Here is a 15,055-nt window from a genome sequence, read left to right on the forward strand (position 1 = left end):
ATCTGCTATAGACCACCAGACCAGAAGGATGAAGTTTATGAGGCTTTCTTCAAACAGCTAGTGCAAGATTCTGGATCATGGGCCCTGGTTCTCATGGGGGACTTCAATCACCCTGACATCGGCTGGGAGGACAATAGAGCACAGGCAATCCAGGAAGTTTTTGGAGAATGTATTTTTTTGGAGAACTGTTCACAAACCAGGAAGAATTGGTGAAGAATGTAGTAGTGGATGGCAGCTTGGGGATCACTGACCATGAGATGATTGAGTTCAGGATCCTGAGGAAAGGAAGGAGAGCAGAAGAGTAAGGACCCTGGACTTCAGAAAAGTAGACTTGAACTCCCTCAGGGAGCTGATGAGCAGGATCCCCTAGGAGGCCAATCTGAGAGGGGAAAGGAGTCCAGGAGAGCTGGTTATACTTTAAAGAAATCTTACTATGTTTGTAGGAATGAACCATCCCAATGTACAGGAAGACTAGCAAGTATGGTAGAAGACCAGCATGGCTTAGCAGAGAACTCTTCAGTGAGGTAAAACACAAATAGGAAGCCTACAAGAAGTAGCAGCTTGGACAAACAACTAGGGAGGAGTATAAGAGTATTGCTTGGGCATGCAGGGATGAAAGGCCAAAGCACAATTGGAGCTGTAGCTAGCAAGGGACATGAAGGGTAAGAAGGGTTTCTACAAGTATATCACCAAGAAGAGGACGATCAGGGAAATTGTTGGTCCCTTACTGAATGCAGGACACAGCATAGTGAAAGATGATGTAGAAAGGGCTGAAGTATTCAATGCCTTTTTCACCTCAGTCTTCCCAGGCAAGGTCACCTCTCAGGCTACTGTACCCAGCAGCATGGTTTGGAGAGGTGTGCAGCCAACAATAGCAAAAGAACAGGTTAGGGACTACTTAGAAAAGTTTGATGTGCACAAATCCATATGGCTGGATGTGATACACCCAAAGGTGCTGAGGGAGTTGGCTGATGTGATTGCAGAGCTGTAGGCAATTATCTCTAAAACCCCATGGTGGTTGGGAGAGGTCCTAGATGATTGGAAAAGGGCACATATAGTGCCCATCTTTAAAAAGGGAAGAAGGAAGATCCAGGGAACTACACACTGGTCAGCCTCGCCTCAAACCCTGGAAAAATCATGCAGCAGGTCCTCAAAGAATCCATTCCTAAGCAGTCGGAGAAGAAGGTAATTAGGAACAGTCAGCATGGATTCATCAAGGGCAAGTCATGCCTGACCAACCTCACTGCCTTCTATGATTAGATGACTGGCTCTGTGGATGCAGGAAGAGCAGTGGATGTGACACTTTAGCAAGGCTTTTGATACAGTCTTCCATAACATTCTCAAAAGCAAGCTAAGGAAATATGGGCTGGATGAATGGATTGTAAGGTGGATAAAAAACTGGCTGGATTGCCGGGCTCAGAGGGGAATAATTGTTCTATGTCAAGTAGGTAGCCAGTATCAAGCAGTCTCCCAGGGTTCAGTCCTGGTATCATTTTTGTTCAATATCTTTATTAATGACCCAGAAGATGGGATGGAATGCCCCCTCAGCAAGTTTGCAGATGACATCAAGCTGGGGGGAGTAGTAGATAGGGTAGAGCTAGGATTCAGAGAGACCTTGACAAATTGAAGGATTGGACCAAAGGAAATCTCATGAGGTTCAATAAGGAGAAGTGCAAAGTCCTGCACTTATGAAGGAGCAATCCCATGCACTGGTACAGGCTGGGGGTTGTCTGGCTAAGCAGAAACTCTGCAGGAAAGGACCCTGGGGTTACAATGGACAATAAGCTGAATTAGGAGCTAATAGAGTGCCCTTGTTCTGAAGAAAGCTAACAACACACTGGTCTGCATTTGTAGCAGCATTGCTAACAGATTGAGGGAAGTGATTCTTCCCCTCTATTCGGCACTGGTGAGGCCACACTTGGAGTACTGTGTTCAGTTTTGGGCCCTCTACTACAGAAAGGATTTGGACACCAGGCCCATTCCCCCAGCAGAGGAGGTGGCAGGGCCAAGGGAATCCGCCGGGGTCTGGGCTGCCGGGGATACTACAGCTGGGGGAGGGGCTGCCCTGTTCTGCTGGAGAACAGAGCACAGTCCAGGGTTGCACAGCATCCTGGGATAGTCGAAGATTGTGAGTTAAGTTGAATTGGGAAGGGATCTGCAGCTAGACTGAGGAATGAAGCTTTGCAGACAGAGACAGAAAGGGAAAGGGGGCATTAAGAGTAGCCGAAGACTATGGGGAATGTGGGGTCACTAGGGAGACAAGAGAATTGCTGTAAGGGTTGGAGGAATGAAGTGGGGAGAATGAACAATAGGGAATGAAGAGTTGGGACTCACAAGAAGTGATTTGTTTTAGATGTGGAGAGAGAGGCCACATAGCAAGATACTACAATAAGAAAGGCGTGAGGGAATGGGTCTATGATTTCCCACACGAAGAGCAAATGTATTGCAGTTTTGAGAAACATAAAGGACCAGAGTGCAAGGGCAAACCCATAGTAGAGGTGAAAATGGGATATACAATAGTACCCACTATCGTTGATTCAGGATGTACACAAACCATGTTAAGATCGGATTTAATTTCGCCTCCTATGGGAGAGTTGGGAATGTCCAAAGACATGGTCTGTATACATGGAGCCTCATACACATATCAGAGAAGGAGATTACAGCTGACAGTGTTAAAATGAATGGAAGAAATTGTGGTAGGATTAGCCAAGTCTCTGCCCTGCCTGATGCTTTTGGGGACAGGTTGGCACCACTTACAGGAAGTTGTAGCGAAGGCGATGGGAGAACTGAGTACCTGTGATTATATGCAGCAAGTGGAAGAGGTTTTGGTGGGAGTGAAGCTTCAAGGGCAAGGGCTGAGTGTAGAGGAGAAGGAAGAAATAGACTTAGAGAGTATAATAGGTGATGGCCACTAGCGGACAAAGTAGAGGCAATAAGGGGATACAAAATACCCAAGACCCTGAGGCAGCTAACTTCCTAGGTTTTGCTAACTATTATCGGAGACTTGTTAGAAACTTTTCCGAAATCATGACACCCTTCACCAATATGACGAAGGGTAAGCCCAGGCAATTAAGATGGTTGGATCAAGCAGTGAAAACTCTTGAGGAGGTTAAAAGTTCACTTTGTAAGGAACCCGTTCTATATATGCCTAAATTTCAGGAGCCATTTTTCTTACAAACTGATGCATCAGGGTGTGCCATGGGAACAGTATTGTTCCAAAAAGTACAGAAAGAGGAAAGCCCAATAGCATACACTAGTAAGAAATTGGTGTTTCTTACTGGGTTTGAAGTGTGGCGATGAAACTATAAATAAGATGTGTACATAAATGCCCTGAACCATGTTACCTATTGTGAAGTGAGCTGATCTCTGGTCACAGAGATGCACTAAGAGAGTAAATAGAGAGATTAATTTCCAACTGCAACCACAACACAGAGTGGGATGGGTGTTCTTTTCCAAAATAAACACCCATCAAGTCGTGGTAGATGAGTAAAACATAGGAGAAACTCTGAATCGAAAATTTTTCTCCCTATAATTGACTTAGAAATAATACTGTGCTCACAGCCCCGCTTGGGGCTTCTCCTTCCCCTCCTTACCGTCTCACTATGGAGACCCTGGCTGGGGGCCTGGTGCAGGGTGGGAGGTGGGGTCCCCCCCACACCGCTTCCTCAGCTCACCTGGACTGAGAAGGGGGCATGGCTAGGGAAACCAGCTCCAGACATGGCAGAGAAGGGGAGAAATGCCCCACTGGGGACTTCCCCCCCTTCTCCAGTGCCAGAGAGACCTCGGCTGGGGGTCCCATGTGGAAGGTTTCCCCCTATGCTGCCTCCCCAGCTGGTTGGAAGCTGAAGAGACGGCATGGCTGGGGAAATTGCCCATCTGCCGGCTCTCTGCAGTAGCCAGCAGGCTAGCAAGCATTAGGCCCCGTCACAACCCAAGGGTGTGATTTTTGTTTGTGTGCGCTTCGGCACTGCTAAATTATTTCCCGCCACTCGTAGCTTTCTTTGCAGGGTGCATTTCTTAGTTGCAAAAGAGAAATGCACAGTGCAAGGAGTTCCCGCCATTTGTATTCAAATTTGCGTCCCACTATTGGCCAGTTCTAAATTATTCCCACGTGGCGGCTAGCGATTGGCTTGCTAGCCGTATAAGAGACTTGAGTGGTTTCCGCCCAAGTTGGAGAACTCCACGACTATCGGGAGGAGGAGAACCTCACATCTCGTGAAGATCTCTAAGCGCTGCAGAGCCTATCGGACCCAGCGTGTATCTCAAGAAGGCTATAGGGGTCTGATCAGCCTCTCGCCTCTCCCCGTCGCCGCCTGATCCCTCGACGTACCCTTCCCTGCGCACAAGTTCCACGGAGCCTAGCAAACTTCGTGTGAGTCTATTCAGAGCTCTTTGCTTCGAGTACTTTCTTCAGTTGACACTACGGGCTCGCGGTTTAGAGCTCTCAACTGGATTGGGCTAGAAGGTTCACAGGAAGGAACTCTAGTCCGCCTCTCTTCTTTTCTGTCTGTAACTGCAACTCAAGCAAGTTTTCCTGCCTGCACCGCGACCATCTTCGGTGTAAGTAAAATAATCTTAAATCAACCACTAAGCGTCTGTGCCTAATTCTAGCGTGCCGCCTGCCTTCCCCGACCCGGAGTGTCCGGGCTGCTGGCCACAGCCCGCTGCGCGAAAACCCCCCCACAAGGGCCTCGGACCGCTCCTGGCCCGCACATGGCAACGAGGATGGGATCAGGGGAAGGCACGCTGGAGCTAGAATTAGTTAAGAACTGCCCTTGGTGCAGTGGAAAACGCCAAGTAGAAAACTTTATGGAACTGGAGGCGTGTATCGCTTACCACCAGGCGGGCGGAACGGGTGAGAGATTTTTCAGCGGATGCCTTTCACTGAAGGGAGAAGAGGGAGCTTCCAAAGACGGAGCCCCGAAAGAGAGGGAAGTGTATTTGCACCCCGCGGCATTCGGGTGTATAATGAGCGATGAGCGGGTCCTGTTCAGGCCCCTCGACACTGTGTGACTCGCCAGAGTCAACCCGGCAGGCGAAATAAACCCGGCCCTCACCCGGGAGTGTGCCCGTTGCCTGAGATGTGCTCGGGAGAGTGAAGAACCGGTGCCAATCGACCGGTTCGCCCCCTTTATGCTGGCGTCTAGATTAAGGGGTCACGAGCTTCCATCCGAGCTCCGAGAAGATCTGGAGACGGAGGAATGCGCCGCGGATGAGAGGGTGGCTCCACAATACGACAAGGGGGGAGTGCTAACTGCAACTTTTCACACAGTAACCGATCTAATGCATAAGAATTTAAGTTTGAAAGCCCAGCTGCGTATGGCTGTTCGAGCAGTCAAAGAAGCGGCTGCGAAAGAAAATCCTGAAACTCCACGACAAGGTGGCGCCAAACAAGAGGGAGACCACGTGGAAGAGCTGGAAGAGAAGGGTGGAGCTTCGAAGGAAGCCGTGAGAGTTCGGTCAGCGACTCCGCCCACCGACGCAGCGTCGCTGCCGACGACCACGCCTTCTTGCCGACGGAGGGGAGAATCGAGCAGAGGAGTGCATCCGCCCCTCCTGCCTGAAGCAATAACAGCAGCAGTGACTCCCGCAGTAGTAGTTCAGCCTGTAACAACATCGACTCCCGAAAGAGCAGCTCGTCCTGTAACAACGATCAACCCAGTGACTGATGCACAAGATGCCACCACCAGTCGCATTCGTGCTTGGACGGAGTTACAGCAGCTGTACAAAGAATCTGAAATTATAGCCTCGTCAGACTCTGTCTCATGGTTGGAACTCATGTCCATGGAGTTTCAGCTTGACTAACCGCCTTGTTGTGTGTAAATTTTGTAAATATTTTGAGATACGTTAACTTATTTTTTTTGAGAGTTTTTGTTTACAGATCCGGAATTTAGAGTGCGTGGCGGAGAGAAGCCCCAAGAAGGATAACATCATCAGAAGAAGTGAGGGCCTGACGCGCGACTTTGCCATAACGCCCACTGAAGCCCTGATCGTGCAGTTCTTTGTTATGAATCTGATCATGTGTATATGTGTTTGTGCTGGTTATTATTTGATTCGATCCCTAGAAGACGAACTTTTTATGTTGGCGAATTTTGTGTTCACTCGTTTAGTTCAACAACCCGTGGTAAGAGCTCTTAATAACTCGAGTGACGAGCATGCGGTCTAATTTAGCTATGCTTTCAGCAAGGGGGGATGTCACAACCCAAGGGTGTGATTTGATGTGTGTGTGCTTTGGCACTGCTAAATTATTTCCCACCACTTGTAGCTTTCTTTGCAGGGTGAATTTCTTAGTTGCAAAAGAGAAATGCACAGTGCAAGGAGTTCCCGCCATTTGTATTCAAATTTGCGTCCCACTATCGGCCAGTTCTAAATTATTCCCACGTGGCGGCTAGCGATTGGCTTGCTAGCCGTATAAGAGACTTGAGCGGTTTCTGCCCAAGTTGGAGAACTCCACGACTATCAGGAGGAGGAGAACTTCACATCTCGTGAAGATCTCTAAGTGCTGCAGAGCCTATCGGACCCAGCGTGTATCTCAAGAAGGCTATAGGGGTCTGATCAGCCTCTCGCCTCTCCCCGTTGCCGCCTGATCCCTCGATGTACCCTTCCCTGCGCACAAGTTCCACGGAGCCTAGCAAACTTCGTGTGAGTCTATTCAGAGCTCTTTGCTTCGAGTACTTTTTTCAGTTGACACTACGGGCTCGCGGTTTAGAGCTCTCAACCGGATTGGGCTAGAAGGTTCACAGGAAGGAACTCTAGTCCGCCTCTCTTCTTTTCTGTCTGTAACTTCAACTCAAGCAAGTTTTCCTGCCTGCACCGCGACCATCTTCGGTGTAAGTAAAATAATCTTAAATCAACCACTAAGCGTCTGTGCCTAATTCTAGCGTGCTGCCTGCCTTCCCCGACCCGGCGTGTCCGGGCTGCTGGCCACAGCCCGCTGCGCGAACCACCCCCCCTGCGGGCCTCGGACCGCTCCTGGCCCGCACAGGCCCGTGCAAAGCAGCTAATATTCACTTCGGATTTGTATTCGGCCAATTTCATAGTTTCATAGTAGGTAGGGTCGGAAGGGACCCAAGCAGGTCATCAAGTCCGACCCCCCTGCCATGGCAGGAAAGAATACCGAGGTCAAACGAACCCAGCAAGGTGTTCATCTAACCACCTCTTCAAGACCCCCAGGGTAAGAGCCAGCACCACTTCACTTAGAAGTTGGTTCCAGATCCTAGCCCCCCTGACTGTGAAGTAGCACCTCCTGATGTCTAGTCTGAATCTACCCTCTGCCAGCTTGTGACTGTTATTTCTAGTCTCTCCTGGTAGTGCTTGGGTGAACAGGGACTTCCCCAGTGCCTGCTGGTCCCCTCTGACTAGTTTGTAACAGGCCACTAGATCCCCCCTCAGCCTTCTCTTGTGGAGGCTGAACAGGTTCAGGTCCCGTAGCCTCTCCTCGTAGGGCCTGCCCTGCTGCCCCCTGATCATGCAGCTGGCCCTCCTCTGGACCCTCTCAATGCTGTCCACATCCCTCCTGAAGTGCGGCGCCCAGAACTGGGTGCAGTACTCCAACTGCGGCCTGACCAGTGTCACATAGAGGGGGAGGATCACCTCCTTGGACCTGCTTGAGATGCATCTGTGGATGCATGACAAGGCGTGGTTGGCCTTCCTGACCGCGTCCCCACACTGCCGGCCCATGTTCACTTTGGCATCAATAACGATTCCAAGATCCTTTTCTGCCTCTGCACTGACAAGAAGGGAGTTCCCCAGCCTGTAGGTATGCTGCTGGTTCTTCCTCCCCAGGTGCAGCACCTTGCACTTGTCAGTGTTGAAACCCATTCTGTTCTCATCTGCCCATCCCTGTAACCTGTCTAGGTCCAATTGCAGCCTATTCCTCCCTTCTAGCGTGCCCACATCCCCCCACATCATAGTATTTGAATAGGGTGCTTTTTACCCCCTTGTCCAAGTCACTGATGATGTGGAACAGCACGGGTCTGAGGACCGAACCCTGGGGGACCCCACTGCCCACATCCCTCCGTGTTGAAAACGACCCATCCACTGCCACTCTCTGGGTGCAGCCCTCCAGCCAGTTAGCGACCCATTTGACTGTGTAGGTGCCAATGCCACAGTCCCCTAGTTTTTTAATGAGAATGGGGTGAGAGACAGTGTTGAAGGCCTTCCTGAAATCTAGAAAGACTACGTCCACTGCTACCCCCGCATCTAAGGATTTTGTGACCTGGTCATAGAAGGCCACCAGGTTGGTCTGGCAGAACCTGCCTCAATTGAACCCATGTTGGTTGGCCCTAAGCATAACCTCCCCTGCTGGCCCCTCGTGGACATGCGCCAGGATAATTCTCTCAAAAAGCTTACCCAGGATCGAGGTAAGACTGACTGGCCTATAGTTTCCTGGGTCCTCCTTCCTCCCTTTTTTGAAAATGGGAACCACATTGACCCTTTTCCAGTCCTCTGGCACCACACCAGAGCACCACGAGTGCTTGTAAAGCCGTGCCAGGGGTCCTGCAATGACCTCTGCTAATTCCCTCAGTACTCTGGGGTGGAGATCGTCAGGACCAGCTGATTTAAATATGTCCAGTCTCTCCAGAAGTTCCCTGACTAGATCCTCACTGACCCTAGGCCTGGGTGTGCCTCCCCCGGGGCCTGAGCGGGTCCCAGCGGACGGGCTGATCTGGTCCCTGATCAGGAAAACAGAGGCAAAGAAATCGTTAAATAGGTTAGCTTTGTCATCTGGTGCAACAACCAGATTTCCTAGTGTGTCTTGCAGAGGTCCCACGTTACCCGGTACCTTCTTTTTGCCCCCTATGTATTTAAATAAGGAGCTCTATACCATCTGCCCTTCCTCTGCCCAAGGGACTCTTGCCCTTTTGTCCCTTGTCCCTAGCACTGAGATTCATATTTGTTGCAGTCTGTACTTGTGTTACAATGTCAATTTGGAAGCCAAATCACTGCAAATGTTGAGTGAAGAGAAGTCCACAAGGAGGAGCAGTAATTCACAGATTCATAGATGTTAGGGTTGAAAGGGACCTCCATAGGTCATCAAGGAATCAGCAGCGGGGGCAGCAACAGCTGATCCCCCGAAGGTAAGCGGGGCGGAGGGACCCAGCACAGCTGAGCTGGATCTGGAGGGGAAGCCCCCCGGGTCCCTTACAGCTGAGCCGGTAGGGAGCCGTGCTCCTGAGCCATGCAGTGCAAACAGGTGTGCTCTGTAAGAACACACTCGCGTTTGCGCAGGTGTTCGCGCCGGCGGGCAAGCAGGAAGGGAAAGGAGGGAGACTCCTGTAAGGGTAGGGCGTAGACACCACACAGATCTAACAAACAGCAGCTTATACAATGGTGTCGATGAGGAGTGCTGCTAGGGCCTCTGCCCAGGGGGCCATGCCTACCCGGGGCAGGTCTGAGGCCTCCACCCAGACTGAGCCCATGTGGGGGCTGATGTCCCCCTACCTCCATGCCTGCGGGGGATCCCCAGCAGGGCCGGGGGGGGCAGAGATTGGGGGCCCCCACACCTGTCCGGCAGGTGCCTGTCTTAGGGCTCTGGAGGCGCAGGTGAGGGAGCTCCGGGAGGAGGTTAGCAGGCTGAGGGGGATCAGGGAGGCGGAGGATGAAATTGACAGTTATTTCCTTTCCCTGCAGGACCAGGCACCTAAGGAAGAAGCATCCCGGGGAGTGCCCTCCACAGCAGAGTGGCAGACGGTCACATCCAGGATTGGAGCTGCTCGCAGTAAACCAGTACCAGTTCCTCCAGGCTGACTGGAGAACAGGTATGAGGCCCTGGCGAAGCTGCAGGAGATGGAAGGAGAGGAGGAAACCTCTGGGCAGGAAGAAACACCACACTCTCCACGCTCCGAACAGGTCAAGGGAACCAAGCAGGCCCAGAGGAGAAGGCGTCGACTGATCATCATAGGCGACTCCATCCTGAGAGGTACGGAAGGGCCCATTTGTTGCCAGGACCCCTCAACACGAGAGGTATACTGCCTGCCTGGAGCAAAGATTCGGGACATGACGGGAATAATCCAGGCCATGATTCAGCCCACCGATTACTACCCCATGGTCCTTGTCCATGTGGGTACTAATGATGCGGCCAGGAGAACCCCCGATCACCTGATGATGGACTACCATGCTCTGGGTGGCGTGCTGAGGGAGATCGGTGCACAGGTGGTATTCTCTTCTGTCCTACCAGTGAGCGGACGTGGAAGGCGACACGAGAACTGCATTAGAGAGACCAACTGGCGTCTTCGGCAGTGGTGTCTCGAGGCAGGCTTTGGCTTCCTTGACAATGACCCGAACATCACAATGAGAGACATGCTCAGTTGGGATGGGCTTCACCTGTCCCCCAAAGGTAAGCAAGTGTGTGTTCTCTTCTAGGTTGGCGGATCTCCTCCAGCGGGCTTTAAATTAGGCTCATCGGGGGGGGGGAGGGAGATGAGGGCGGGGGAAGCCATGGACCACCAAACCATGTGGCACCCACAAGGACAGCCCAGCCTGAAGGAGAACATCAGGAACCTGCAATCCATGGGGCGGCCAGCAGTACACCACAGGTAAGCAGTAAGCAGGTAAGCAATAAGGGGCCCTTTGGGACTCAGAGCTGGGGGACAGCAAAGGCGCCAGTCACAGGGCTCAAGTGCCTATATACTAATGCTAGGAGCATGGGGAGCAGGCAGGAAGAACTAGCACTTCTGCTTGCAGAAAACACCTACAACTTAGTAGGGCTAACGGAAACCTGGTGGGATTTGTCCCACAACTGGGCAGTACATATTGAGGGTTATAAGCTGTACAGAAAGGACAGGGTGGGGAAGAAAGGGGGAGGGGTTGCGCTCTATGTCAATGAGCAATATACTTCAACCCTCATCAAGACGGAATCGAAGGAGGAGAAAGTAGAAGGATTGTGGGTTAGGTTACATGGGGGTCAAGGAGAAAGGGATTTGGTGGTAGGGGTCTGCTACAGACCCCCACACCAAGGGGAAGAAATAGATTCGGGGCTCCTGAGGCAGCTCTCGGAGACCATAAAAGCTAGGGAGGCAGTAGTCATGGGGGACCTAAACTACCCAGACATCTGCTGGGAGACGCAGACAGCAAAGTCCCACCATTCACGCAGGTTCCTATCCTGTGTACAGGACCTCCACCTGACACAGGAGGTACACGGTCCCACTAGGGGGAATGCCTTACTGGACCTGGTATTGGCAACGGGGGATGACATGGTAGGGGACCTACAGATTGGTAGCCATTTGGGAGACAGCGATCACCAAATAATAGAATTCTTCATAAAACGTCGAGTGGGTAAGGTAACTAGTAGGGTGAAAGTGCTAGACTTTAGGAAAGCTGATTTCAATGAACTCAGGCGATTAGTCAAAGACGCACTGCAGAGTAGGAGTTTTGAAGAGATGGGAGCCCAGGAAGGGCGGCTGTGCCTTAAGGAAATGATCCTTTGGGCACAGAGGGAGATGATCCTGATGCGAGGAAAAGGAGGGAAAGGGGCCAGAAAGCTTCCCTGGCTGACCAGAGAAATCCAGAGCAGCCTACAGGCAAAAAAGGGGGCATATAAACAGGGAGAGATCACCAAAGAGGAGTATACCTCCTCTGCTCGCGCTTGTAGGGAGGCAGTTAGATGGGCCAAAGCTACCATGGAGCTGAGGATGGCATCCCAAGTTAAGGACAACAAGAAATTGTTTTTTAGATATATAGGGAGTAAAAGGAAGGCCCAGGGAGGAATAGGACCCCTACTAAATGGGCAGAAACAATCGGTGATGGACAGGGGGGACAAGGCTGAACTCCTCAACGAGTTCTTTGCCTCAGTGTTCCTAAGTGAGGGACACGACAAGTCTCTCACTGGGGTTGTAGAGAGGCAGCAGCAAGGCGCCAGACTACCATGCGTAGACCCTGAGATGGTGCAGAGTCACTTGGAGGAACTGGATGCCTTTAAGCCGGCAGGCCCGGATGAGCTCCATCCGAGGGTGCTGAAGGCACTGGCTGACGTCATTGCACAGCCACTGGCAGGAATATTTGAATACTCGGGTGCACGGGCCAGGTCCCGGAGGACTGGAAAAGGGCCAACGTGGTCCCCATTTTCAAGAAGGGGAGGAAGGAGGACCCAGGCAACTATAGGCCAGTCAGTCTCACCTCCATCCTTGGCAGTCTTTGAAAAAATTATCAAGGCTCACATTTGCGAGAGCCCAGCAGGACAAATTATGCTGAGGGGAAACCAGCACGGGTTCATAGCAGGTAGATCATGCCTAACTAATCTAGTCTCTTTTTATGACCAGGTTACAAAACACCTGAACGCAGGAGTAGGGGTTGACGTCATATACTTAGACTTCAGGAAGGCCTTCGATACGGTATCCCACCCCATACTGGTGAACAAGTTAAGAGGCTGTGACTTAGATGACTGCACAGTCCGGGTCCGGTGGGTGGCGAATTGGCTAGAGGGTTGCACCCAGAGAGTCGTGGTGGATGGGTCGGTCTCGACCTGGAAGGGTGTGGGCAGTGGGGTCCCGCAGGCCTCGGTCCTTGGACTGATATTCTTTAATGTCTTCATCAGTGACTTGGACGAGGGAGTGAAATGTACTCTGTCCAAGTTTGCGGATGACACAAAACTGTGGGGAGAAGTGAACACACTGGAGGGCAGGGAACAACTACAAGCAGACCTGGACAGGTTGGACAAATGGGCAGAAAACAACAGAATGCAGTTCAACAAGGAGAAATGCAAAGTACTGCACCTAGGGAGGAAAAATTTATTTTCCTCAATTTTAAAAGTTAAAAGTTGTTTCAACAAAGAGCTCTCAGTTTCAACAGCATGAAGCACTGCTACTTTGCACAGGCCATTGTCGAGAACAAGGGCAGAAGTGCTAAAGCTGAAGCAGCCCTCATTGAAGCATAATTTCCCTGTACAAAATGCTATGTGGGAAGGAGATCTCCTGGATCTGGTTCCCATCCAATGCACTGTGTATGTGCTCAGAACACAGGAGGAAATGAGCACATTCTGTCTGGTGAGCGTCTCTGGTTTTTGCACGTGCAATATGAAGAAATCATTGCATTCTTTCTTAACTGTGAAAACAGTTCCTTGTGTGTTTCCCTCAAGCCCATCATGGTCTCATACTCTCTGTGCTGTCCCTGTGGCTTTGAGGCTTTATCCTTGCTCTTCGGTGCATATGATGGAAAGCCAGCATGATTAACACTTCCATGCCTTAGTGTTCCCTTTTCTGCAGTAGATTTGTCCTGTGTTAATATTCTACCATTCCTTACTATAGGTTTGTGCCTTTGGCTCTGTACACATTCACCATGGAGCAGAGGCTAATCCATAGCTAATAATAAGGAGCTCTTTGTTGAAACAACTTTTAACTTTTAAAATTGAGGAAAATAAATTTTAAAAATATATTTGGCTGCTTATCTCTCAGTCTCAGCATTCTGCAAGGACTCCCATAAATGGCCAGAATTAGGCAGGCATAGCACTGAGAGAATGTGTTTTATATTTTGAATTACACAGCATGCCCACAATGACAGAAAGAGTTTTCAAAGACCCAAATTCTTTGGGAAAGACTGCTCAGAAAGGCTTTCATAGCACATGCACAAGAAAGATAAACTCAGACTGGAACAAGAACAGAGATCTACTACAATGATCAGGAGAACAGAAAGTCTTTCTTATGAAGAGACTTTGCTATGCTAATAAAGACTAGGTTGAGAGGGAATATTCATAGTTTCATAGTTGGTAGGGTCGGAAGGGACCTGAGCAAATCATCAAGTCCGACCCCCTGCCATGGGCAGGAAAGAGTACTGGGGTTAAACGACCCTGGCAAGGTGTTCGTCTAGCCTCCTCTTAAAGACCCCCAGGGTAGGAGCCAGCACCACTTCTCTTGGAAGTTGGTTCCAGATCCTAGCCACCCTAACAGTGAAGTAGCGCCTCCTGATGTCTAGCCTGAATCTACCCTCTGCCAGCTTGTGACCATTATTTCTAGTCACTCCTGGTAGTGCTTGGGGGGAACAGGGACTCCCCCAATGCCTGCTGGTCCCCTCTGACTAGTTTGTAAACAGCCACTAGATCCCCCATCAGCCTTCTCTTGTGGAGGCTGAACAGGTTCAGGTCCCTTAGCCTCTCCTCATAGGGTCTGCCCTGCTGCCCCCTGATCATGCGGGTGGGCCTCCTCTGAACCCCCTCAATGCTGTCCATATCCCTCCTGAAGTGGGGTGCCCAGAACTGGACGCAGTACTCCAGCTGTGGCCTGACCAGTGTCACGTAGAGGGGGAGGATCACCTCCTTGGACCTGCTCGAGATGCATCTGTGGATTCCTTCCTTCCTTCCTTCCTTCCTTCCTTCCTTCCTTCCTTCCTTCCTTCCTTCCAAGTCTACCATAGAAATATGATGCTGGTGTTGATGGTGTTTGGAGAATTGCAGATTACAAGTAATGTGGTGGAGCCCATGACAAGCATTTTCCTCCCTGAATCCCAAAAAGGGCACAAACTTACTCCACTTACACCCCTTAATGACTGTTATGCATCTGCACAACTGCAGTTTTTGGTACCCATGCACAGTTTGGGATTCTGTTTTGCCAGATGATTCACGTATGTGTTGACAACATAAAGGAGAAGGAAGAAAACACATTTAATGGCATTAGGTTAGGATATGTGCCAAGGGAACAGAAAACCTAGGCCTTAAACCAGCTCGCATGGAGAGGATTTGAACCTGCATCTCCTCAGTTAAATGCTTTGAACTCCATACCATAGCTTATGTATTTTCCAGAAATGTCTCCATCCCTCCCTTTGGAGCTGGTTCCCTAGATAACCAAGTAAGGGATTTTGTGGGGGAGGGGGCTGAGTAAAGAACAAAATGTTGGTGTGTTATTCTGTGAGAAGGATACTGCCTGTGTTATAATTTGGACTCTTGTTCCCAGGGGGGGCAGAAACAATCCAGCGCGCTATTCATTTTTGCCAAGATGCAATGGATCAGCTTAAAGAAGAGCAACAGAGAGAGCTCTGGGTAATACCTAGGTCATACCTGATGGCTGGAGCACTTTTCTGCAAAGCAGGAGATGCAGGTTCCAACTTTCTCGGTGTAAGAAGGGCT

Source organism: Alligator mississippiensis, chromosome 8, assembly GCF_030867095.1.
Source record: "Alligator mississippiensis isolate rAllMis1 chromosome 8, rAllMis1, whole genome shotgun sequence".
Taxonomy (NCBI): Eukaryota; Metazoa; Chordata; order Crocodylia; family Alligatoridae; genus Alligator; species Alligator mississippiensis.